This window comes from Lissotriton vulgaris, chromosome 4_1 (genome assembly GCF_964263255.1).
Source record: "Lissotriton vulgaris chromosome 4_1, aLisVul1.2, whole genome shotgun sequence".
Classification (NCBI taxonomy): domain Eukaryota; kingdom Metazoa; phylum Chordata; class Amphibia; order Caudata; family Salamandridae; genus Lissotriton; species Lissotriton vulgaris.
The window spans coordinates 696,090,962-696,116,444 of NC_141691.1; the positions used below are offsets into that span (position 1 = coordinate 696,090,962).

At 46.0% G+C, this 25,483-nt stretch overlaps 1 protein-coding gene across 1 annotated transcript in view; it reads right to left on the reverse strand.

Annotated features, from left to right (window-relative positions):
• The window catches only part of ABCA13 (ATP binding cassette subfamily A member 13), a 2,590,787-nt gene that overhangs the window by 2,475,846 nt on the left and 89,458 nt on the right, over positions 1–25,483 (reverse strand). The gene's annotated exons all lie outside the window — the stretch shown is intronic.

Genomic DNA, 25,483 nt, shown 5'->3' on the forward strand with positions numbered 1-25,483 from the left:
AGCTAACGGGAAGCTACCCGGTGTGCGGACCGGTAGCGAAACAAAAAAAAAAGTTTTTTTAAATATATAAATAAAAAAATTATATTACAAACATATAAAATATATTTTTGCATTAAAAGAAGAATACATTTTACAGCTTTTGATATTTGCTATTAAAAAACCATTGAAATCCTCTGAAAAAAGTATAGGTTATAGACCATGTATAGTTAGGAATTAGCATTTACAAAACCTTGAAAATTCACTGAAAAAACCATAGGTTATAGACCATATATAGTTAGTGATTAGCATTTACAAAACCTTATTTTACTCGCACAAAACCATTGAAATTCGCATATATAGTTAGTTGCACTAACTATATATCGCTCACCCGCAATCCACTGCTGATGATGTCACATCATCATCCACACACTTATACATCCACGCATTGTTCAATATGTAAGACATATTTTAACTTTACAGAAACTTACAGTCACTGGATGATGTCATCAGTGATGTCATCAGTGATGTCACTGACCATGTCATGAATGATGTAATATGTGACATCATCAGCAGTGGATTGCGGGTGCGCGATATATAGTTAGTGCAACTAACTATATATGCGAATTTCAATGGTTTTGTGCGAGTAAAATAAGGTTTTGTAAATGCTAATCCCTAACTATATATGGTCTATAACCTATGGTGTTTTCAGTGAATTTTCAAGGTTTTGTAAATGCTAATTCCTAACTTTATATGGTCTATAACCTATGGTTTTTTCAGTGAATATATATATATATATATATATATATATATATATATATATATATATATATATATATATATATATATATATATATATATATATATATATATATATATATATGTATGTATGTATGTATGTATGTATATATATATATATATATATATATATATATATATATATGTATATATATATATATATATATATATATATATATATATATATATATATATATATATATATATATATATATATATATATATATATATATATATATATTACCTACTGGCAGTAGCCAGTAGGTATATATAGTTAGGACTTAGTTTCCATAGGAAATCCACAACATTCTATTGGGAATAACTTTGGCTTCGGTTAATGAATCTACGTGACTTTCTCAAAGAAGATGGCTTGTTACGCTCCGCTCCTTCCCTGAAAGTTTGAGGGGGGTTTGTCAAGTGGGGGCTGAGATAAAAGGGGGGTCCCAAAACGTGTTTTCCCCATGCAAATTTCCATAGGACCTTTAGACACGGCTACAGCCCGAACGGCTGACCGGAATTATTAGAAATTTGGTAAAATGGAAGAGACTGGTTCGCAGATTACGCTTTTCTTTAAATGGTGTAAATCCGTCCAGTATTTGCTGAGAAAATTGCATTTAAAATCAATTATATATCTATAAGCGCGCACGCGTGCGAGCGCTGTCCCCGCCTGCCTGCCTGAAATCGGGCCGCCGCGCTGCCAGCGGCGACCCGGAAGTGCTGGGGCCGGCCGGCCAATCCCAGCGCCGCCGGCTGGAAATGCCTGCCCCCGCCGCGAGGGGCAAGAAGGAAGATGGCGGCTGACTCTGCAGGGCTCCCGTGATGAGAGGGAGCCCTGCGACCTGCAAGAGAAGCGTCATCTGCGCGGCCGGCCGGCAATGCCCGCCCCCGCCCTTCATCATGGCTCGGCTCAGTCCGCTTCGGGAGCAGGTCAGCCCGTCATGTCAGCCCAGGGAGGTCCGGTGCCTGCCGCGGAGGGAGCGCTGGCCGCCTCCCTCTGGTGCTGTCAGCGGAGCGCGGTCAGAGCACTTCCCCTCGCACACTCCCTGCGGGCGAGACAGGCGTGACTGAGGGAGGAGACAGGCAGAGACCGCGCGGGAGGCGAGAGCCTGCCGGCGGGCTTTCTGTCCTTTTCCTCAGCTGCCTCCTCTGACCGTTTGGCGTCTTTCTAGGTCTCTCAGTGGCTCTTTCCCTTCAGTCCCTCTCCCTCCGGCTCTCCTCCGCCTGCTCTCTCAGCCCCTTCTGGCCCAGGCAGCGGGAGGCGGGTGCTTGGCTATTGTCAGCGAACGCCGCCATGACAGGGAGGGGAGAGCAGGGGGCTGGGAGTGGGGGAGGAAGGGGGAGAGCGGGGGTGGGGTACAGGGGCAAGGGGACTCGAGGGGTGCTCAAACATCACGGGGAAGAAAGGGGTTGCATATCGAACCTGGAAGTCCCAGGAAATAAATGGCAACTCTTCTTTTGCCAAAAATATTAACATAATTCATTTTCCTTTCCCCCTCTTTAAAGCAGCCATCAAACCCACGCAACACATATATTTCTCCTAGCAGCAACATTTCCCTATAGGGGTGTTCAGTGTATGTCGATGTATGGGAGCAGATACAAAAGGCTTGATTGGGGGGGATGGGCCAGGGCTTTAGAGAGAAGAGAAGGGGCCTGGCATTATATATATATATATATATATATATATATATATATATATATATATATATATATATATATATATATATATATATATATATATATATATATATATATATATATATATATATATATATATATATATATATATATATATATATATATATATATATATATATATATATATATATCAGCTTTTAAAAAAACAATGAAATTCACTGAAAAAACCAAAGGTTATAGACTATATATATAGTTAGGAATTAGCCTTTAAAAAACCTTGGAAATTCACTAAAAAACCATAGGTTTTAGGCCTTATATAGTTAGGAATTAACATATAAAAAACCATTGAAATTCCTCCTATATAGTTAGCTGGACATTTTATTGATATAAAACCAATGGAATTCCACATATAGTTAGTTGCACTAACTATATATTTCGCGCATCCGCAATCCAATGCTGATGATGTCACATATTACATCATTCATGACATGGTCAGTGACATCACTGATGACATCATCCAGTGTCTGTGTGTTTTTGTAAAGTTTAAATATGTTAAGCGCATGCAGCGCAGGCATCCAATCAACTATTCTGCTGCAGAGATGAGGGAACTGGCCAGTAACCTTCCCCAATCTTCAAGCTCCACCTCCCAAAGAAATCAACCCACTCCAACGGGACCAGAGGCAAGGGAGACGATCCCTTGCATTCAGCCACGGTTTGGGGATTTCCGTATAACATGTATATATTGTGGTAAGACCATCTCCTATGGTGAACTGAGCATAAAGCTCATCGTCCTTGCTGGGGACAACCACAAATGCCCCAAAAAACCCTTTAACCCTTTAAAAAAAAAAAACATTCTGCTCCAGTTGAGCCATTTTCAATTCCCTGTTTTTTCGTTTATCCCCATAAAAATACCAAAATACCTTTTATCCCGGCCCCCCTTGACGAATCCCCCCCAAACTTTCAAGGAAGGACCGGAGCTCTGCGAGGCAAATTTGAGGAAATTTTCAGGCAGATTCGTCAACCGGCGCCAAAGTTATTCCAAATAGAATTTTGAGATTTTGCATCGAAAAAAATCCTAACTATAACTACCTACTGGCGACCGCCAGTAGGTAATATATATATATATATATATATATATATATATATATATATATACATATATATATATATATATATATATATATATATATATATATATATATATATATATATATATATATATATATATATATCTCCAAAGTACCTTCCTCCGTAGAAAGAAGCAGAAGCCCAGACGAGGAACAGTTGGAAAGGCTTCATTGACAACAGCGTAGCTCCGGTGGCGGCGAATGCATTTCGGCTATCCGCCTTCTTCAGCGCCCAACACCAGAGTGGAAAATAACGGTGAGTCCTTCCCTGCTGCCTGAAGAATGACTGGCGTGGTCCGCTCCTCCCCCTCACCATTGGGCTCACCTGTTGTAGTTCATTCTGAATGCTCTGAACCACAACTCCCAGGATGCTTGATGCACAGCACCTCAGGCCGGTGACAATGGGGGGTGGAATTCACGATGTAGTTAATCCGGACCATGATGTAGCAGGGTAGGGAAACAAACGCCAAAGTCTCTCAAGCCTCTCCTCGGGTCCCCGTCGATACTGCCACCGCCCTCAAACACCAAAGTCCTTTTGCAGGGACAAATGCAATGCAAATTGCCACGAGGGAGGTTAATACCCCGGCTGCTCGAGTCCTCCGTAGTCAGGGGCGGGGGGCGGACACTCTCCATACCTGGAGCAAAGGGGAAGAGCCATGAGGCATACCAGAATTGGTCCGGACCCAATTTTGGCAGGGACTTCTGAAGTGCGCTTCTGGTGTGCGCAGAAAATGTCTCCAAAGTACCTTCCTCCGTAGAAAGAAGCAGAAGCCCAGACGAGGAACAGTTGGAAAGGCTTCATTGACAACAGCGTAGCTCCGGTGGCGGCGAATGCATTTCGGCTATCCGCCTTCTTCAGCGCCCAACACCAGAGTGGAAAATAACGGTGAGTCCTTCCCTGCTGCCTGAAGAATGACTGGCGTGGTCCGCTCCTCCCCCTCACCATTGGGCTCACCTGTTGTAGTTCATTCTGAATGCTCTGAACCACAACTCCCAGGATGCTTGATGCACAGCACCTCAGGCCGGTGACAATGGGGGGTGGAATTCACGATGTAGTTAATCCGGACCATGATGTAGCAGGGTAGGGAAACAAACGCCAAAGTCTCTCAAGCCTCTCCTCGGGTCCCCGTCGATACTGCCACCGCCCTCAAACACCAAAGTCCTTTTGCAGGGACAAATGCAATGCAAATTGCCACGAGGGAGGTTAATACCCCGGCTGCTCGAGTCCTCCGTAGTCAGGGGCGGGGGGCGGACACTCTCCATACCTGGAGCAAAGGGGAAGAGCCATGAGGCATACCAGAATTGGTCCGGACCCAATTTTGGCAGGGACTTCTGAAGTGCGCTTCTGGTGTGCGCAGAAAATGTCTCCAAAGTACCTTCCTCCGTAGAAAGAAGCAGAAGCCCAGACGAGGAACAGTTGGAAAGGCTTTATTGACAACAGCGTAGCTCCGGTGGCGGCGAATGCATTTCGGCTATCCGCCTTCTTCAGCGCCCAACACCAGAGTGGAAAATAACGGTGAGTCCTTCCCTGCTGCCTGAAGAATGACTGGCGTGGTCCGCTCCTCCCCCTCACCATTGGGCTCACCTGTTGTAGTTCATTCTGAATGCTCTGAACCACAACTCCCAGGATGCTTGATGCACAGCACCTCAGGCCGGTGACAATGGGGGGTGGAATTCACGATGTAGTTAATCCGGACCATGATGTAGCAGGGTAGGGAAACAAACGCCAAAGTCTCTCAAGTCTCTCCTCGGGTCCCCGTCGATACTGCCACCGCCCTCAAACACCAAAGTCCTTTTGCAGGGACAAATGCAATGCAAATTGCCACGAGGGAGGTTAATACCCCGGCTGCTCGAGTCCTCCGTAGTCAGGGGCGGGGGGCGGACACTCTCCATACCTGGAGCAAAGGGGAAAAGCCATGAGGCATACCAGAATTGGTCCGGACCCAATTTTGGCAGGGACTTCTGAAGTGCGCTTCTGGTGTGCGCAGAAAATATATATATATATTCAATTATATTCAATGAAAAAAACACAGGTTTCAGGGACGTTGTTAGCATTTAAAAAACATTAGATGTCACAGAAAAACCAAAAAAACAAAGGTTACAAGGACGTTATAGTCACTCGTACAAAACCAGAGAAATTCGGAAGTTATAGTTGGCTGAACTTCCTTTAACTCATGCCCCCGCAATGCACTACTTATGACCTCACATATTACTTCACTCATGACATGGTCAGTGACACCACTGATAACATCACCAATGACATCTCAAATGACATCACTGATGACATTGATGATGACATCAGCCAGTAATTGTGAGTGTTTTTCAAAAGTTTATGAGTGTTAAATATATATACTAAGGTGTATTGGTGAATCAGTGGGCGAATGAGTGACTGTATGAATGATTCAGCGGGTGCCTGACTAACTGTATAAGTGAGTGATTTGGTGTCTCAGTGAATGTATGGGTGAGTGACTGGTTGTGTGAATGTATCTATCTGTCATTTGATATCTAAGTGGGTGTATGAGTGTGTTAGTGGGTATGTGAATGGCTACATGGTTGATTCATTGGTTGTCTGACTATGTCTAGGGTTGTCTGGGTGTCTGTGTTTGTAGGTGTGTGACTGCCTGCATTGATCAGTGAGTAGTTGAGTCAGTGGCTGTAAGGGGTACTGTTGCATGTGTGGGAAGTTGTATGGGTGAGTGAGTGTCTGTATGTCTGTGATTGAGTGCATGTGTCAGTATGGGTGAGTAACTGAATATGTGAAAGGCAGTATACATGAGTGATGGGTATATGAATGACTGTATAAATGAGTGAGTGAATGTGAGAGTAGCTATAATAATAATAATAAAAAAAGTTGTAAAGCACATTGTTGCACTAGGGAACAGTGCGTCCCCGCGCTGCGGATGCAATCCAACAGGAATCCTAAAGTGAGGGGAGGGGACGGGACGGGCGAAAGCAGCCGCAGTTATTGTCTTTGGGGAACAAGTATGTCTTAAGTTTAAGCCGGAACAGCTTTTCTGAGGGTTCCATCCTAAATTCAATGGGGAGTGTATTCCATTGCTTGCTAGCTAGATACCTGAAGGAATGACCACCCATCCGCGCTTTATAGATACGGGGTGCCAGAAATTGCATGCTACCCATAGATCTCAAAAGGCGTTTGGGACGGTATATAGTCAGCATCTTTTGGAGATCGACTGGGCCTTTGCCGTGTGCAATACGATGAGTCATGCACATGGCTTTAAACCGAATACGTTCCTGAATGGGTAGCCAATGCAAGGTCTTAAGAGCGCATTTCCCAGACGACCTCCTAGGCAGGTTCAAAACGAGGCTAGCGGCCGCGTTTTTGGGCACATTGAAGTTGGTTCAGTCCTTTTTTATTGAGGCCACAGAGCAGAGAATTCCCATAGTCAAGATGAGAAGTGACCATGGCGTGCACTAATGTTTTCCTCGCATTAATAGGTAGAAGATCAAGGATTTTGCGTTGAACCTTTAGTATACCATAACATTTGCCCGCCAGATTCCCAATGTGTTGGGAATATGAGAGGTTAGTGTCCAAGAGAACACCAAGGTTCTTCACCGTGTCAGAGAGGGCAGGTGTGGAATCCAGATCAGAGGGCCACCAGGCCGACGTCCAGATTGACGGAGAGGAACCAATCACCAAAAGTTCAGTCTTATTACCATTGAGGCGAAGGTAATTGGTCTTCATCCAGCCGGCAAGTGCCATCAGACAAGCGGAGAAATTATCTGCTGTCTCAACTGGGTTGTGAGATAGAGTAACCACCAGTTGGGTGTCATCGGCATATGACACAATATCCACCCCATAAGATTCCACCATCCTGGCAAGGGGTTCCATATACAGGTTAAACAACGTAGGGCTTAATATAGAGCCCCGGGGGACCCCTTGTCTAAGAGACCTACACCTGGATTTAAAGGGGGGGCAGTGTACTTGGAATTTCCTGTCCGCCAAAAAAGAGCACATCCAGTCATGGGCAGACCCTGCTACCCCAGCCTCGCTCAGGCGGGCCAGAAGCTTAGCGTGTGACACAGTATCAAACGCCGCACTCAAGTCCAGCAATACCAAGGCCGCTGTTTGTCCTTCGTCTACTTTCTGACGAAGCAATTCTGTGGAGAAGAGAAGGACAGTTTCCGTAGAATGTTTCGCCCTAAGACCAGATTGGGAAAAATGTAGAAGATGACTATCCTCCACAAATTTTACCAATTGGTTATTGACCAGTTTCTCCACCACCTTAGCACAAAAAGGCAGGAGGGAAAAAGGACGGAGATTATCCATCTGAGATATATTCTGATTGGAGTTCTTTTTTATAGGGACTACCTGGGCAAGTTTCCATTCCTCTGGGACATGACTCTCCTGAAAAGATAGAGTAGCCAGGTTACCTATATGGGTACTCAGGAGATGTATGTGACTCTTAAGAATCTTAGGGGGAGCAACATCCATAGGGGATCCGGATTGGATACCCGTGATTAATTTTAACAACTTTTCCCTCAAAGGAACCTTAAACTGAGTGAGACTTGTATTCTTAATAATCCTCTGACAAGTAACCGAAGCTGGAATATCATCAGTCGGAATCTCCTGAAAAGTCATATATATCTTTTCCACTTTGTTCACAAAGTGGTCAGCAATGGATTCATATATCTCTGTGGAAAAGTGGTCCTTGGTCACTGTCCTCGTGAGTGACGTTAGCTCCTTGTAAATTAAGAAGAGCTCTTTGGAGGAATTATCGGATGACTCAATCCTCTCTTTAATAAATTTCCTTTTTAACTTCTTAATCAAACTATGGTACTCCCTTAAACCACTATTGTATATATCTTTGCGGGCAGTATCATACTTTTTGCGCCAGAGGCGTTCCAGACCTTTACATTTAGTTTTGGCTGCACGCAGTTCCTCATTATACCATGGGGCTGACCTGGTCCCTCGTACTGGGGCCTTTAAGGTCCATGGAGCCACCTTATCTAGTGCCTTAGACACCCACTCCTCATAATCCTTCCATGCCTCTTTAAGAGTCTCACTAAGCGGAGGGGTTTCCTGCTTTAGTACAAGTTCGAATGCCTCTTGGTCAAATTTTTTCCAATTCCTACGTTTAGGTAGCATGGGTCTATTGGATTTATCCTCTCTGGGCGCACCCGTTACTGAGCACGGAATCAAGTGATGATCTGACCATGGGATCCTGATGGGGGGAGCACCTTAATATCTTCCCAATTAGCAAAAATGGGGTTGAGAAGATGTCCCGCTTGATGCGTTAGCATCCCACCAGCAAGTCTAAACATCAGGGACTTCAAAGAGGCGATTATTGATTGTGCCTCTGCACAATTACCATCCTCAAAATGTAAATTCAAATCACCCAGTATGAGGAGTTTACTATAACGTAGGGCTGGTTGAGTCACGGTTTCTAGTAGACTCTCCACAAAGTGTGTGGACCCCCTGGGGGGTGATATATAAGATAACCCATGATAGTACACTCAGGGAACACTTTAATAGAGAATAATCCTGCTTCACTGTTATTAATTCTCACTGGCTCAAGAGAGCACACCAGCTCGATTTCTTGCACTATCGCAATGCCACTCCCTCTTTGGCCACCCCTATCGATTCTTAGCATACCATAAGCCGGTGGAAGAGCCTCCAAAATCTCCGGCGCTGAAGCCTCGTCCAGCCAGGTCTCCGTTAAGAACAGTAGATCCGGCAGGTAGTCAGTTAGAATGTCATGGATGTCCAATTTGTGTTTTTTAAATGAGCAACAATTCACTAAAAACATGGACAATTGGTCAACCATCCCTGCGTTCTCCCCAGCAAGAACAGGGTTGAAGTGACATACTCTACACTCATGGGGCATATTTTCAGGCTGCATGCTGTGTTTACAGGCGGCACTAGGGGTGGTGCGGATAAGTATAGGTTGTTCGCAAGAATATTGCAAACCTTTTACCGTCTCCCTAGGTATAGGAGCAGGGGTTCTGGCCCCTGGCCGCGTCCGGTCGCGGACGGGCGCAGACGGGCTTGCCTTGTGCGTGCCTTTGGAGCGCACTCGGCGTGCCTTCTGCGCGGCCACTGTCCCACCCTCATTACGTAGAGGTAGGCCAAGAACAACTAGAGCGCTAACCCGAGCGCTGAGGAGGCAGGAAGTGGTGGGTTCCTCACCCTCCGCACAAACGCCCACAATGGACGCCGCGGACCGGGGCGAGACAAAGAAGCAGGTAAGGACTCCCGAGTCAGCAAACAAACAATTTAGCAGTAGTATACAGTTTTAAAAATGACAAGCAAATTTTAAGAACAATGCAGATTAAAAAGTATAGCCAGCAGAATACGGGCCAAAGTAGCGCTATGTGCCTCCCCATTCTCACCCCAGCACAGTTACTGTCCAGTTGTTTCAAATGGATGCTTCTGTCTCTGCCACCGACAGACTAGCATCCACGGCACTGGCTCCGTCCCTCCCTCCCTAAGTAAAAATTGGTCAAGAACAACTAGAGCGCTAACCCGAGCGCTGAGGAGGCAGGTCAAGATGTATATAGATATATAGATGAATGCATGCTTCTGTTAGTGACTGAATAGCAGAGTGAGTATCTGTTAGTATTTGTATGAGTAAGTAAGTGACTTGGTGTGTAACTGCATGGGTGAGTAAGTGGCTGCATGATTGACTGTACAGGTGAGTGTCTAGGTATGTGAGTAGTTTTATGGGTGACTCAATCAGTGTGTTAGCAACTGTATGTCGCTATGATTGGATACGTAAATGGCTGTATTAGTGAGCAAGTGGGTCTTTGAGTGGCAGTACGGGTGAGCGAGTGGGTGTGTGTATAGCTCAATGAATCAGTGAGTGGGTGTGTAAGCACCGTTATGGCTCCGTGAATGGGTTTGCAAATGGTTGTGTTGTATAACATTTTAGGACTATATTGTAATTTTCCCGGTTCATGCCCTTATGTAGGTATAAATCACCATATCCTTATATAAGCATAGAAATCATAACCATATTTAGACACAGCTCAGCCGTCCAAATATGGCAGGGCTACTTCCACTAGTTCTGAAAATCTACATCGATTTCTTGGAAAACTCGGCTTCAGCAGCTAGGGACTTCCCCTTGCTTGAAAACTGACTTGTCCAAGAACTCCTGGAGTTTTCAAAGAACTGAGACTCTTTAATGACGTTATTATGTCCACTTTTACGTCAAACTCAGTACCTTCAAGGTATAAATATGACCACACTTACCATTGCAAACACACAGTGGTTTGGAGCAGTTCGACTATCTACTTGCCCGACGCGCCCTGCTACTGCAAGTGCCGAAGGAAACCGACCCTCCAGCAGATGCACTGAGAGAGACGCTGTCTTTTCTCCTGCTGAGAAATCCAGCTCCAGTGTTTCCAAGCTACCCTTGCGGGTTGTTGGGAAATCGAGTCCTGAGCCTGACCTTCTTCATTCGAAATCAAGGTACAGAGCTGATTAGACCCTAAGAGAAATCTCGGACTGATTCTTGGCAAAGAATACTAAATTTATGCTACATCTCACTTACTTCTTCCCTCGTACTAAACTTAGGTTAGGTACATCGGGGTAGGCGTATTTTAGAAGCACCAGTTGGGTACTTTTTAGCCTTTGTTATTTATGTATGTATTTATCTATGTTTTAAGAACCATACACTGCTCTAACAGGATTATTTTATCCTACTCTTTTCACTGTAAGCATTATATTTTGCAACCAGCTTTACGATTGTAGCAGTTAATTTCTCATGCTTGAGAAAGAAGACTGTTCAATAAATCCTTTTATTGAAAACTCCTGTCTCTCTATTTCTCTGCACCTCTGGTGAAACGAAGCATGCACGATTGACTGAGTGAAATATCTATCAGTTCTTTCCACGACTCTGAAGATCAGTTTTATCTTGGGAAAACAAAGTTGTCATGTTTACGCGGTTGTCAGAAAATAAATCCCTTCTTGTGAACTCGAGAAAGTTTCTAGTGACCTCTGAGCTAGCTGGCACTCACAAGTAGGTCTAATATATTCGATGGCGACCTAGTAGACATAAGTCCTACGTCACATCTATATGATATATTATTCCAATGCGCAGAGCCTATTGGGAATATAGGAACTACACTACAGTTGTGTGGGAATGGCAGTGGGTGTATAAAAGATTATTTAGCGGTGTGAGTGGGTGCGTCAGACATGCTGTGGATGATGAAATCACTGATATCATCAGTGATGACATTTGAGATGTCATCAGTGATGTCACCAATGATGTCACTGACCATGTCAAGAGTGATGTAATATGTGAAGTCATAAACAGTGCATTGCGGTAGCGTGAGACATAGTTAGCTCAGCTAACTTTAACAGCTGAATTTCCCGTTTTGTACAAGTGAAATGTCAGCCTAACTATAACGTCCCTGTAATCTTTGTTTTTTCCTTGAATTTCTAAGGTTTTTTAATTGCTCATTTCTAACTATAACATCCCTGAAACCTGTGTTTTTTTCAGTGAATTTCTAAGGTTTTCTTAAATGCTATTTTCCATTGAATTTCTATAGTTTTTGAACTAGCAGTCACATTTGCAGAGTGGTTGGAGAAAGGGGCTGGGTCTCCAACAAGCGCTCAGGAATTTTGCTGCGTAGGACTTACAGGAGGTACCAGGAGGGCTTCTTGGTCCCCAAGGTCCTTCAGGAGTAAAGTGGACTTTAGCCCCCAACCAGTAGTGTACCAGGAGGTATGTTTGCAGAGTGGTGGAGAAAGGGGGGCGTGGCCTCCGAAGAGCTCTTAGCAATCCCACTGTGTGGGACTTACTGGCGGTAACAGGAGGGGTGGTTGGCCCTAAAAATGAAAAGGAGAGCCACCTCACTTATTTTATCAAGTTCCACAACATTAAATCTTTCTTCACTTTTTTATCATTTTCCCCAATTAATCATTAACTTGCCCTTCTCCCCATCTGCCAAATTTACCAGTGCAAAATAGAAAGTGATGTTTATTCGATGTTATGGCATTATGTCAAAAGAAATACTGTTACACTGCCTTTAAAATTGCCTATATGTGAAAGAGCAGAAGAAAGATGAAAACGTGCAGAGAGAGAGGCAGAATAAAGGTCATAAACTAGCAGAAAGAGGCAAAATAAAGGTGAGAAATGAGCACAAAGAAGCAGAATAAAGTTCAGAAACAAGCAGAAAGAGGCAAAATAAAGGTCAGGAGCGAGCAGAAAGAGGCAAAATATCTGTCTGGTTGTTCCCAGACGGGGGACCTGTTGGATCTACTGTTTTACTTCTTTTTCTCATGTTTTTCTACCTTTTTCTGTTCCTCTCTCGCCACCACTAGTATGGATAACCCTGCATGCACCCCATAAGAGGCCCTCGTGCCCTTCTGCTAGGGGTGTAATGACATACCTTTACATGTATTTGCATGGTATTGTCAATACTTAGCCTCAGCATTCAGGGCTTAATGCACCTCCTTGCCTTCCTTAAAGATACTAAACGCAACATTTGTATGTTACAATAAACACACCTGCTAGAGGGTGATTGGCGATGGCTGCGCACCCATTGGTTTGATCGCCAATACTTCTCATCTGGGGTGGCCAAGAGGGTTGGATGGCGATACTGTTTGCTACCCATTTTCTGGGTGGGTGGAGTGGGTTTTAATGAAGATCCCAGGCAGGCTTTTTGCATTGCATGTCACAATCCAGAGCACTAGATAAACTATAGCCACAGTCTACTCACTGGGCCAACTGTTAACTTCCCCAGAGACAAGGACTTAGTGGTGAGTGGAGACTTCAATATCGTAATGGATGCTCATAGAGAAAGATCTACCCTGAGGATGAGGCAGGTCGGGGGACTTACATCGGGCATTAGACATTGGTTGGATGAAGCGGGATTAACAGAGATATGGCTGTACAAACATCCTACAACTTTAGACTAGAATTTCTCCTCAGCCGCCCATCATACATACACCTGTATTGATTATTTCCTCGTCTCCCCTAGGGTGACTCGAGAAACGGTGTCTGTAAATATTGGAGAGGCAGCACTTTCTGATCATTCTCCCATAGCTTTGCAACTCAATCTTGGATGGCCGTCGCCAGCTTCACGGTCTGGCAGCTTAATGTAAAACTCTTGCCTACGGCCAAATACGATCATGTACCCTGACATCCATAAACTCCTTTTTGAAAATTGATGACACACCTGATGTTGCCACATTTTTGGTGACGCAGTGAACCTACCGTCACCAGCTGCAGCTACAGGTCATGAAGCTTGAGATCACCAACGTCTGATCGGGCTCGATGGCAGTCCACCGTCAAATGACCAGTGCCCGGAAACAATTAAGTGCATTAGACATGGGGAGAACGGAATATGCCCTGCTTCGAATTGGCCAGAAATCTTAAGCTGGTAGTAACAAGGCAGGGTGCATACTATCACATTGCCTCTGAGCACAGGCGACTGATCGGAGAATCCCCAAAATACAGGTAGCGGACGGTGCACTGTGACACCAAGATGAAGACACTTACAGATGTTTTTCGAGACTTTTATGCAACGATCTATATGGCAGAATCCCTGCTGGAGTCTGAGGTGCAGGCGTATCTATCCCAGACACCACCCCTCCCCCACTGCTACTACAACTATGTTCACCACTCTGGATGTAGATATAACTTTGCAGGAATTCCTAGAAGCCATTCAAAAGCTACAACCTAACAAGGCACCAGGCCCGGACAGCTATAGCACTGAATTCTGTAAAGTTTTTGCCCCACAGCTTCACCCAGTTTTAGCGCGGATGTTTAATTCCTTTAGTGAGACGGTTGCAATGCCGGACTCCATGTGCCTGTCCAGGGAAACAACCTTCAGATTGCGGATTCTACTCCACAATACAATCACAACACAGTTGTTTCAATGAACTCGTAACCTCGCAGTGTCATTACTATGCAAGTCATGACATCGGCTTGCAGTAGTTGGTGCTCTAACATAAGGAATAGTATAGTTTACTATTCCAACACCTTTCCTACTGTTACGTAGGCTGGAGTTGGAATAGTAAATTATACATTTCTAATGTTACGGAGCCATCTATTACAAGTCGATGTAATGACTTGCATAGTTATGGCATTGCGTGGTTACAACGCGGTCGTTATCACGACCGCATTGTTATTGTATTGCGGAGTAAAATCCGCGCTGTAAAGTTATATATTCGCCTGGCCACAGTCATGGTGATCCCCATTATTAGAAGTTTAAACGCCATTTTACCTTTTGCTGCTTTTGCACACGACACTGCATATAGCTGTTGTTGTAAGTTATACTGCGTGAATTACTTCACATGAGAATGGCTTGTTTTCTGCATCCCTAGACTTACATAGCTACCCTAGTCTGCACAGTGAGTGCTAAAGCCTCCAAGGTTATCATAACAAGGTAGCTGTTGTTCGGGCTGATCGGCTCACGTTTTAGACATAACGTACATGCAGCTGCAGCCAACTGAGATTCTGGCGCCTTTAATATTGTATTGTAGGCATGATTTCAGACACTTGGAGGAAATCCGATTCCCAGAGAAAAGAGAGTTTGCAGATCCTGATGTGATTCACTCCTGCTGATCTTGGAGGTATGGGGTCCCCTATTCAAGCCTAGGAGCCCTTCTATATTTTATAAACATAGTTCCTAGCTAGGGAGGGTGATATACTAGGCGCTATAGGACCTGTTTTCACCATCATTGTAATATGATTTCTCCTTTTGCGATTTATGGATTTGTAACAATGCTGATCAAATTATTTCTAATCATATATCTGCATGTGTTAGTAAAAATACTGCATCTTAGAGCACGCCGTTAAAATAAACATTTTAACCTTTCCCGTGAGTCTTTTACTCCTGTTGTGGACTGGTATGAGAATAACAAATGTAAGAGTGTTCTTGATTCCCACCATTCCTGAGAGTAACCTAAGTTGCATGTTCTGGGTTGTCTAATAATTGGTTTCTTTGCTATAGGAAGAAGAGCTAATGAGACACTGATGCTAGTCGGTTAGGGGTTCTAGGTACTGAGGTGAGTTTTTTGTTCCACCACAATTCACTGAGGTCCTGGGTCTCTGTGCACAGTTCTGTGTCTGAGCAGAATCCCTGCAACAGCCCCCTACATTCAGGGTTTGGTTGACCCAAACCTAGCAAGTTTTATCCCAGAGCAAGGATGCAGCAACAACACAAACTGATTGTGCCATCCTCTGGACAAGGTGCAGCGCATATGGGTTCTGCCTTTGCTGCTCTCGATCGATGCTGAAAAAGCCTTTGACTGGATGTATTAGCCCTATTTGCATCTCATTTTACAAAACATGGGCATTGGTCCCATTTTCGAATCAGGGTACGTTTGTGTTGTGTCTCTCCCCAGGCTATAGTATGTGTGAATAGAGTGATGTTCACCCCATTTCCCATCACACATGGATCGAGGCAGGCTTTTATCCCTCCTGCTTTTTGCACTTTATATGCAGCCCTTTGCGGAACGCATGCGGAATAACCACTGCATAACAGGCATCCGGATGGGTAGGAGAGAACACAAGATTATGTTACACACAGACGATGTCATCTTGACCCTCACTGGCCCCAAAAACACCTTAGCAGCCGTGACAACACAGCTAGCTGTGTTTAGTGAGGCCTCCAGGTTCAAAGCCAATTTTCAGAAGCCCTCTATCCTTGGCATGACCATCTCTGGGACGGAGAGAGTCTGGCTTACTGCCCAATTCCCATTTCAGTGGGCAGATAGTGGGTTTGCATATCTGGGGATACAGATACACTCCACACTCATGGCTATGGTGGCCCATAACTGTGGGCACCTCCTCTCCAACACGTGGTCCAATCACGCTAGGTGACGGTCCTATATTTATTTATTTATTTATTTATTTAATGGTTTTATAAAGCGCGTAGTAACTCGATGAGCATCCCAGCGCTGAGCTGTTTCTCCTGAGGCTTCCGGCCATCTGACTGAAGTTATGTTTGGGGGAAAAGGAGGGTCTTTAAGGATTTCCTGAACCGAAGATGGTTTTATTCTGTCCTCAGACTTCGTGGTAAACAGTTCCAGTGTTTGGCCGTATGGACCGAAAAACGGCGGCCACCGGTTTTGGCTTTTTTAACTCTGGGAACTGAAATAAGATTTTCTCCATTGGACCGGAGGTCTCTTTTCACTTTGTTGAGGGTCTTATGGGCCAGGCAGAGGGCCTTAAAGATGACTCTTTCTCTGATTGGCAGCCAGTGCAGAGACCTGAGAGCTGGCTTGGCGGAGGATCTTGAAGGTGTGCCCGTGAGAAGGCGGGCGGCAGCGTTTTGGACTTTCTGCAGCGCATTAAGGGTGGCTCCAGGAGCTCCCAGGTAGATGGCGTTACAGTAGTCTAATCTCGCTAGGATTAGGCCCTGTATAAGGAGCTTCCTTGCGGTGGCTGGGAGCAGAGGGAAGATCTTCCTGCAGGCCCGGAGGAGACCAAAGCATGTCCCTGCTGTTTTATTTGCCTGGGTTTTGAAGGTCGTGTCCTTATCAATCCACACACCTAGGCTTTTAACCTTGTCCTTAGGTGCGGGAGGGTCGCCCAGGCAGCTGGGCCAGAGATGAGGTGGAAGGGCGGGGCCCGTGTGACCTAACAGTAGTATCTCGGTCTTTGATCCGTTCAGTTTTAACGATGAAAGATTCATCCATCGATGGACTTCCGAGAGACAGCTGTGAAGGTCAGAAGGGGCATGATGGGGATGGGTGAGGGTGACAACCAACTGGGTGTCGTCGGCGTAGTTAATTAAGGACACGCCGAACGGGGTGATCCTCTTCTCCAATGGAGCCATGTATACGTTGAATAACGTAGGGCTCAAGGATGAGCCCTGCGGTACTCCACATCGGAGGGGGATGATAGGTGAGTGGCTGTCGTTCTCCCAAACCTGGAAGGATCGTCCTGCTAAGAAGGATTTTAGCCATTTCAGGGCCATACCCTTTATTCCAATTTCTCCCAGTCGTTGGACTAGGGTGGGATGGTCTACAGTGTCGAAGGCCGCACTGAGGTCCAGGAGGATCACTGCCACTGATCCTCCCGTGTCCAGAATGCTTCTGGCCTTCTCTACTGCCGCCAGGAGGGCGATGTCAGTGCCCTGACCTGGACGGAACCCTGTCTGGGAGACCCCCAATAAGTTGTTGTTTTCTAGGAAGAGTGACAGTTGTTTGTTCACCAACTTCTCTGTGATCTTGCTGTTTCCTGGGAGAAGGGAGATGGGCCTGTAGTTGGAAAGGTCCTTCGGGTCTAAGGAGGGTTTTTTTAGGAGGCCTTTAACAGCTGCCGCTTTCCAGCCGGGGGGGACTATACCTTCCGAAAAGGAGGAGTTAATTAGAGCCGTGAGGGGGGGGATGATGGTCCTGGACACTTTTTTCAGGAAGCGGAGGGATGCAGGGTCGAGGGGAGAGCCACTTTTAATTGAGGCCATCGTTGCCTCTACCTCCTCCATTGTCACTGGGCCGAAGGCGTTTAGAGAGGGTTGAGGGTTATTGGCCGGAGGGGTGGGATTGGTGATAGTGATGGTGAGATTCCGATCCGTGTGGGCCGGTTCAAGAGGGGGTATGTCCAGAAGGATTTTTTGGATCTTCTCGTCAAAGAATGTGGCTAAGTTACTGCATTTACTTTCTGCCTCCTTGGGATCGAGGGCTTTGAGTCGGGGGTCAGGGGCATGGAGGAGTTCTTTGAGAACAGAATAGGTTTCGTGGGCCGAGCAGGCAGCATTTTTAATTCTGCTCTCGTAGAAGCGAATTTTGGTGTTGCGTAGCTCCTTTTTATAAGATTTATGGAGGTGCGAAATGTTTCTTTATTTTCCTCTGTTTTACTTTTCCTCCACAGACGTTCATTCCTTTTACACATTTTGCGCAAAGTGTTGAGTTCAGGGGTGTACCAGGGTGAGGGGTTAACTCTCTTGGTATGTTTTAGCGAGTGGGTTTTAGGCAGGACGGAATCTAGAGATTGGGTGATCCAGGTGTTAAACTCTATGTCCCCAGTTATGGGGTCTAAGGATGGGAGGGGGACGTGTTCCCTTAGTTTGGCTGCCCATGTGTCTGGTTCTAGTTTCTGCCATCGCCTGGTGTGAGTTTTAACTTTGGGGGGTTGAGGGGACGGAGTGTCGAAGTCCCACACGAGGGGAACTAAAAAGTGGTCCGTCCAGGGGAGGGCGATGTGATCAAGAGTTGTCAAGCTAGAAAAGTTTGAAAAGAAGGGGTCAAGCAGTTGCCCTTTTTCATGGGTGATCTGTGGATTCTTTAAGTCAAGGCCAATAGAAGTGAGGTCCTGAAGTAATTCACTGGCCTGCTTATTGCCTGGGTCCAGGAAGTGTATGTTAAGGTCTCCCAATAGTATGTAATTGGTGGAGGACGTACACTTAATAGAGATCTGATCAATTATTTTATTTGGAAAGTCTCCTAGGCTGCCCGGTGGACGATATACCAGCAATCCTGATAGAGAAGTGACTGGGGAGATTTGAATAGTGAAATGACAACTTTCGTGCCCCTTGATGTTGCCGTCCGAGGTTCTACAGGAGAGGCCGTCCTTAAGGATTATGGCTAGTCCACCTCCTCTGCCTTCTGGTCTATTCTGTGAGCACATAAAGTACCCGGGGGGAAGTGCCAGGACTATGTCGGGGCCACTACTAGGGGTGAGCCAGGTCTCTGTCAGAAACAAGATGTCTAGGGCGTGATTTGTGATTAGCATATTAACTTCATGTGAGTGCTTCACGAGCGACCTGCAGTTGAGTAAGCCTAGGTGCAAGCCCTTATGCGCCGGGGTCAGATCTACAGGAATGCAGGTGTTGCATCTGGCGAGATGGTTGTCACTCATCAGGGTGTGCGTGCTCAAGGGATGTGTATGGGTGTTTAAGGCTAATAGCTCCTCCCGGGAGTAGGTTCGGGCGTGCCTGGCTACAAAGGGCAGAGTGGCAGGGCCTGGGGCCGGCTGGGCCCGGACGGCCCCGACGGGCTTGCCTTTGGCGCGCCTTCGGCGCGCTGACGGCGCGCCCGCTGCGCCCGTCCGCTGCGCTCCCTGTGCTGACACATGGTTTATGGAGGAGATTCTAGGCGTTAGGGGGGTGGGCGTGGTCACCAGGAGTGGGCGTGTCCCGTGGCTCCTCGAGGTGAGTGATGGTGCCGTCCAAGCGATTCCTGCCCTTTACAGCGTTCAAGATCAGCTGTTTGGGGATTACAGGTGAGCGCTAGCGAGTAGGTGCCAACTAAATTTAAAACACAGAATAAATCACAAGAAGATTTTAAAACAAACAAGCAATCTCCCGGCTGTTTTGCCTCAGGAGTGTAACACCCTAATGGCGGCGCTTTCAGTCAGCGTCCCTATATAATGTTGGGTGGGCGTGGCCTCGAAAGGGGGCGTGGCCTACGGACGAGGCGAGGCGCTGGGGAGAGGGTCCTGCGCCGGGTCACCAACAGCGCTAAATCCGCTGTAAAAGGCGAGCAGTTTCAGGTAAGTGAGGTTTAAGTGAGGTTTAAAACACAGAATAAATCACAAGAAGATTTTAAAACAAACAAGCAATCTCCCGGCTGTTTTGCCTCAGGAGTGTAACACCCTAATGGCGGCGCTTTCAGTCAGCGTCCCTATATAATGTTGGGTGGGCGTGGCCTCGAAAGGGGGCGTGGCCTACGGGCGAGGCGAGGCGAGGCGCTGGGGAGAGGGTCCTGCGCCGGGTCACCAACAGCGCTAAATCCGCTGTAAAAGGCGAGCAGTTTCAGGTAAGTGAGGTTTAAGTGAGGTTTAAAACACAGAATAAATCACAAGAAGATTTTAAAACAAACAAGCAATCTCCCGGCTGTTTTGCCTCAGGAGTGTAACACCCTAATGGCGGCGCTTTCAGTCAGCGTCCCTATATAATGTTGGGTGGGCGTAGCCTCGAAAGGGGGCGTGGCCTACGGGCGAGGCGAGGCGCTGGGGAGAGGGTCCTGCGCCGGGTCACCAACAGCGCTAAATCCGCTGTAAAAGGCGAGCAGTTTCAGGTAAGTGAGGTTTAAGTGAGGTTTAAAACACAGAATAAATCACAAGAAGATTTTAAAACAAACAAGCAATCTCCCGGCTGTTTTGCCTCAGGAGTGTAACACCCTAATGGCGGCGCTTTCAGTCAGCGTCCCTATATAATGTTGGGTGGGCGTGGCCTCGAAAGGGGGCGTGGCCTACGGGCGAGGCGAGGCGCTGGGGAGAGGGTCCTGCGCCGGGTCACCAACAGCGCTAAATCCGCTGTAAAAGGCGAGCAGTTTCAGGTAAGTGAGGTTTAAGTGAGGTTTAAAACACAGAATAAATCACAAGAAGATTTTAAAACAAACAAGCAATCTCCCGGCTGTTTTGCCTCAGGAGTGTAACACCCTATAGCCTGTCTTGCATTTATTAAAATGACATTGCTTCCTAAACTTCTCTATGTTTTGCAGACCTTGCCCCTCCATCCACCCCCAAGGATGCTGGACAAATTGCAATCCCTTATTTGGGACTTTGTCTGGGAGGGTAAGCAAGCTAGCATGGCCAGAGCACATGGCTATCTTCCGCTAATGGCGGGATGATTGGGGATTCCAAATCTGCACTGCTACAACATGGTGGAGTGGTCGCCCACAGAAATGGAGAAACTCTGGTGCTTCATAGACCAGGTGATTGCGGCCATCGACATTTGGAAGATACCATGGCTGCCAAAACCACACAGACAAATCGTTGCTTTTATTTCACAAGTAGTGTGGGCCACTATTGGGATTTGGTACAGGTTCCAGCTGCGGCACAGCCTCTGTACACCAATATCTTGGCAGACACCACTAATAAGTCACACAGGCATGGCATTGATGGCCTGGCAGGAAGCCAATTGCAGATGGGTGGGTGATTTGTTTGATGCTGAAGGGCTTATGGACACCAGGCGATGGCAACACCTGACCGTGGCACCCTCGGTGACTCAACCTTGGATTTGTGGCATGCTGGTAGGGTACTAACACCTTTTGAAAAGTGGCTGCTTATATGTTCCACAGACATGAAATTACTATCCAACCTCTATGCTTTTTCAGTTACACCACAAGCCTCCCTAAAATCACCTGCATGCATCAGGTGGGTGGGGGAATGTGGGCAACCTTTTACATACAGGGAATGGAATGCCATTCTACACCGAGCGCGAGCGCCTGACCTTAACATCACTAGTTAAGAAATGCTCCTAAAGATTGCTCACTATTGGTACCTAACCCAAGCCAGGATTGCCACCTGGGCCTAGCAAGCGATGGCCACTGCTGGCCGCTGCTGGTGTCACTGTGGTCAGCAGGGTACTTTTACACTGCCCCAAATTGCAGTCTTTCTTGAAAGGAAATCTTGGAATCAGTAAACACTATGTTCACAACGGTTTCCGAGGCTCCCGAGCTATGTTCTTTTGGTTTTTCCAAACCCCATCACTTAACCCTTACGTCCCGACAGAGGCAGAGCCATTACCCTAGCATTGGGAGCGGCTAAGCAGCTCCTCCTCACCAAGGGCCATATTTTGAAGAAACGGCGATAACATTATCGCTGCTTTACCGGCAGGTAACTGTGATGCTAAAACGGCGATAAGGGGCTTGATAATATGCCCTTGTGAATTCCCATAGAAGCCCATGTTCTGGTGTGAACCTGGGCTTCTATGGGAAGCTCTCTCTCTTTGCTACTTACCTCCTCTACTTGATTACTTCGTAATACACGCTCATGATGTTTAGTACATGAGTCACCACCGCCCAATGGATGCCGGTGGGCAGCTTATTTCTAAAAATTGATAAAACAGATTGAAATCCTAAAAACAACAGCAAAAATGCATCTGTGCTTTTCTGGCTGTTTCTCCTGTAGAATGGAAAAGACAGCTGGAATGGTTTCGGCGATGTCCGGTAATGAGTTTGCATGCAAACCTGTTTCAGTAAGGAAAATGACTTCAGGATTAAAATTGGAGACAAAAACAAAAATATCCAATTACATTTAGGTAAAGAACGGGCATTCAATAGATACATTTTATAGATCTGAGGGTTAGGCAATTTATTTGCCTGTGAGTGAGGTCAAACTCCCTTGCAGTGTGTATATTGGGTATTGTGGAAGGTGTCTAATTGTCATGTGTCAGACTTAAAATACATAGTGTATAGGGTGTGCATCAGGTGTCTTGACATGTATTTACATGTCAGGTAGTATGTAGTAGTATTGTGGGTTGTATCTGAATGTTTTAGGAGTGTGTACTTGTAATAAATTAAATTACACCAAAATGCCAAAACTCCTATAGGGGAAACTGGGGATACACATTTTTTAAAGCTTTAGTTTAAAATAGTGCCCAAAGAACCATGATGGAGCACTAGCCAGATATTCCAACCAAGTTTGTCTTGGTCGGTGGTTTTACCTTGGGACTTAGGGCTGAATGTACAAAGCGTTTTTGGAGTCACAAATAGCCCGGTTCAAATAATCAGGCTATTTGCAACTGCAAAAATACTTTTTAAAATGTACAAAAAGCAAAATGGCATTCAGTAACTTGTTATGGAATCACACTTTGCATTTGCTATTTGGTATTTGGAAGAGTGTGTTTAGGGTGTCTCTTCCAAATACTGAATCGGTATGGTATATATTACTGTTTTGCGATCTAATTCCTGTCGCAAAACAGTAACATTTTATCACCAGTTTAAAAGTGGTGGTAATCGTCCCATTGGCAGCCCTTTCCTTTTAATAATGTTAAAAAAGGACACTGTAAAGTTTAATTTTCATTTTTTAAATGCACCCTGTTTTTAAGAAAAACAGGCTACATTTATTTTTTTAAAAAGATTGCTTTATTAAAAAGCAATCACAGGCATGCTAGTCTGCTGACTTTAGTAGGCCACCATCTCTGTGACAACTGCGATTCCCAATGGGATTCAAATTGCGACCTACCTTATTAATATTCACGAGGTAGGTACATTTGCCACCTACTAGAAATCACTAATAGGGAGTAAATAAAAATTACACATTAGTAATTGCAATTCAGAGTTAAACGCAATTAGGAAATCAGTTTTCTTAATGGTTGTATATCTGACACTTAGGGGCGGGGAACATCACTTACAACGCATTTATTACAACGCACTACCATTACAACGCAACCATTAAAACGCAAACCATTACAACGCATTGCGCTGGGGGGCGCTCTAGGATAGGGAATATATTTCATTTACTATCCAACACCTTCCCTACTATCCACGGGGACTGGAGTTGGAATAGTAAATTAAATAAATCACTATCCAGCGCTTAAAAGCACTATGCGTTGTAGTGGCATGCGATGTAAAAACCGCGTTGTAACAGCAGGCGTTGTAATAGCCTGCGTTGTAGTGACACCAATCCCTTAGGGGCACATTAGTATGGCAGGCGGACTTTGTCCGCCCGCCATACCAGTGGGGAATGGGACCTCCCGCAATGCAAGTGGCGGTCTCCCATACCCCATTATGATGCGCCCGCCACACAGGTGGGCGCATCCCATATTTTTAACATTGCGGCGGGCGGTGCTGAAACCACTACCCGCCGCAATGCTAAAAATGCATGTTGTGCTTTACAAAGCACAACGTGACAGGCACCGCGCGTTGCCTGCCACATAGTTCTTTGAAAGGCAGGGGGGTTGTGCACCCCCCACCTTCCTGGAGTCCATGGAGGCCCGCAATGGGCCCCCCAAGGAGCTTTCCGTGGCAGCAATGCCGCGACGGAAAGGCATTCAAAAATGCACATTCTAATATGGCTGGCGTTGTCTGAAAGACACCGCCACCATATTGAACCCTTTCAATATGCGGACGGTCTTTTCGTCCGCCGCGGGTCTTTTCTACAGGGATGGCGGGCGGATTGCCCCCGCCGGGCCGGCGGTGACTACCGCCTGCCCGGCAGGGGCAATCCGCCCACCATCCTAATGGGGCCCTAAGTCTTTTTTCAAGAAGTCAAAATACCTCAGTGTTGCAAGGCAGCAGACTGTATCCGAGGAAGTATTCATATAGTCAAAAAGGCAAGGTATGCCTTAAGGTGTTGGTTTTAGCCTTTGCCTGGTCAAGATTTTCAATTTTGACTTTAGGGCATATTTATAAATAAATCATTATATTGTCTTTTCCCTGCGCTGGCGCACATGTGCTGCCAAGTGCCAATGCAGGCACCCCTGCACTGTGCAGAATGCAGCACACGTAGAATGAGGAAAAACTGATGAGAAATAAAGATATTTCTCCTTGCTGCGCCTCACCTGGGGAGATATAGCATTTTGACGCATTCCAGTGTCTACCAGTAATGGTAAATCCGGCAATGCTCCAAAATCCTTTGGTGGATGTGTGGGAACACCAACACTCCACCCATAGAACGCCTCCATGGGGCAGAGTAACACAACTTAGAGATTTGGGTTGCGTTACTCCAGATTTATCAAGCCAAGGTGGTTTTGCGTGGCTTGATAAATTATCACTTAAGAGTTGCATCACTGTTGCACCCAGTTGCTTGGCGCAAGGGTGACACAACTCTTTGATACATGTGTTCCTTAGGCTCCTTTTTTGGAGCTCAGAATCCTTCAGTATCCGACATTGAGGTTCACGAGGCCAGACACCTACTCACTGAAGTTCCACTGAACTGAATTACCTGCTGCAGAGAAACATGATTTTTTAGCCCCGCTAGGCCTAGGCTAAGTTGAATAGACGGGCCGGTTTTCCTGGTCCTCCAGAAGTCTGTCAGTCAAAAAAAAAATATAAGTCCCAGATTTTCATGGGTGGTAGGAGAAATCTATTGAGATATAGCCACGGATCTCAGGAACTCAGAAACACCTCCTGGGGGTCAAGACTCCATTCAGCCGATGCTACCACCAGGGTCCAGCCCAGGTTCAGTTGCCGGTGGCCAGCAGGGAACTTCAGGAAAAGGCCTCTTGCAGCTTTTGGGAGGCCTGTACCAACATTGGAGGTCAGTCAACGGGCCCTTTTTTTCACTTCTTTTTCCGCTGTACAAGAGGGAGCAGTTTCAGTCTTTCAAGCCTCCCCACATTTGCATGAATGAGTTCCTGTT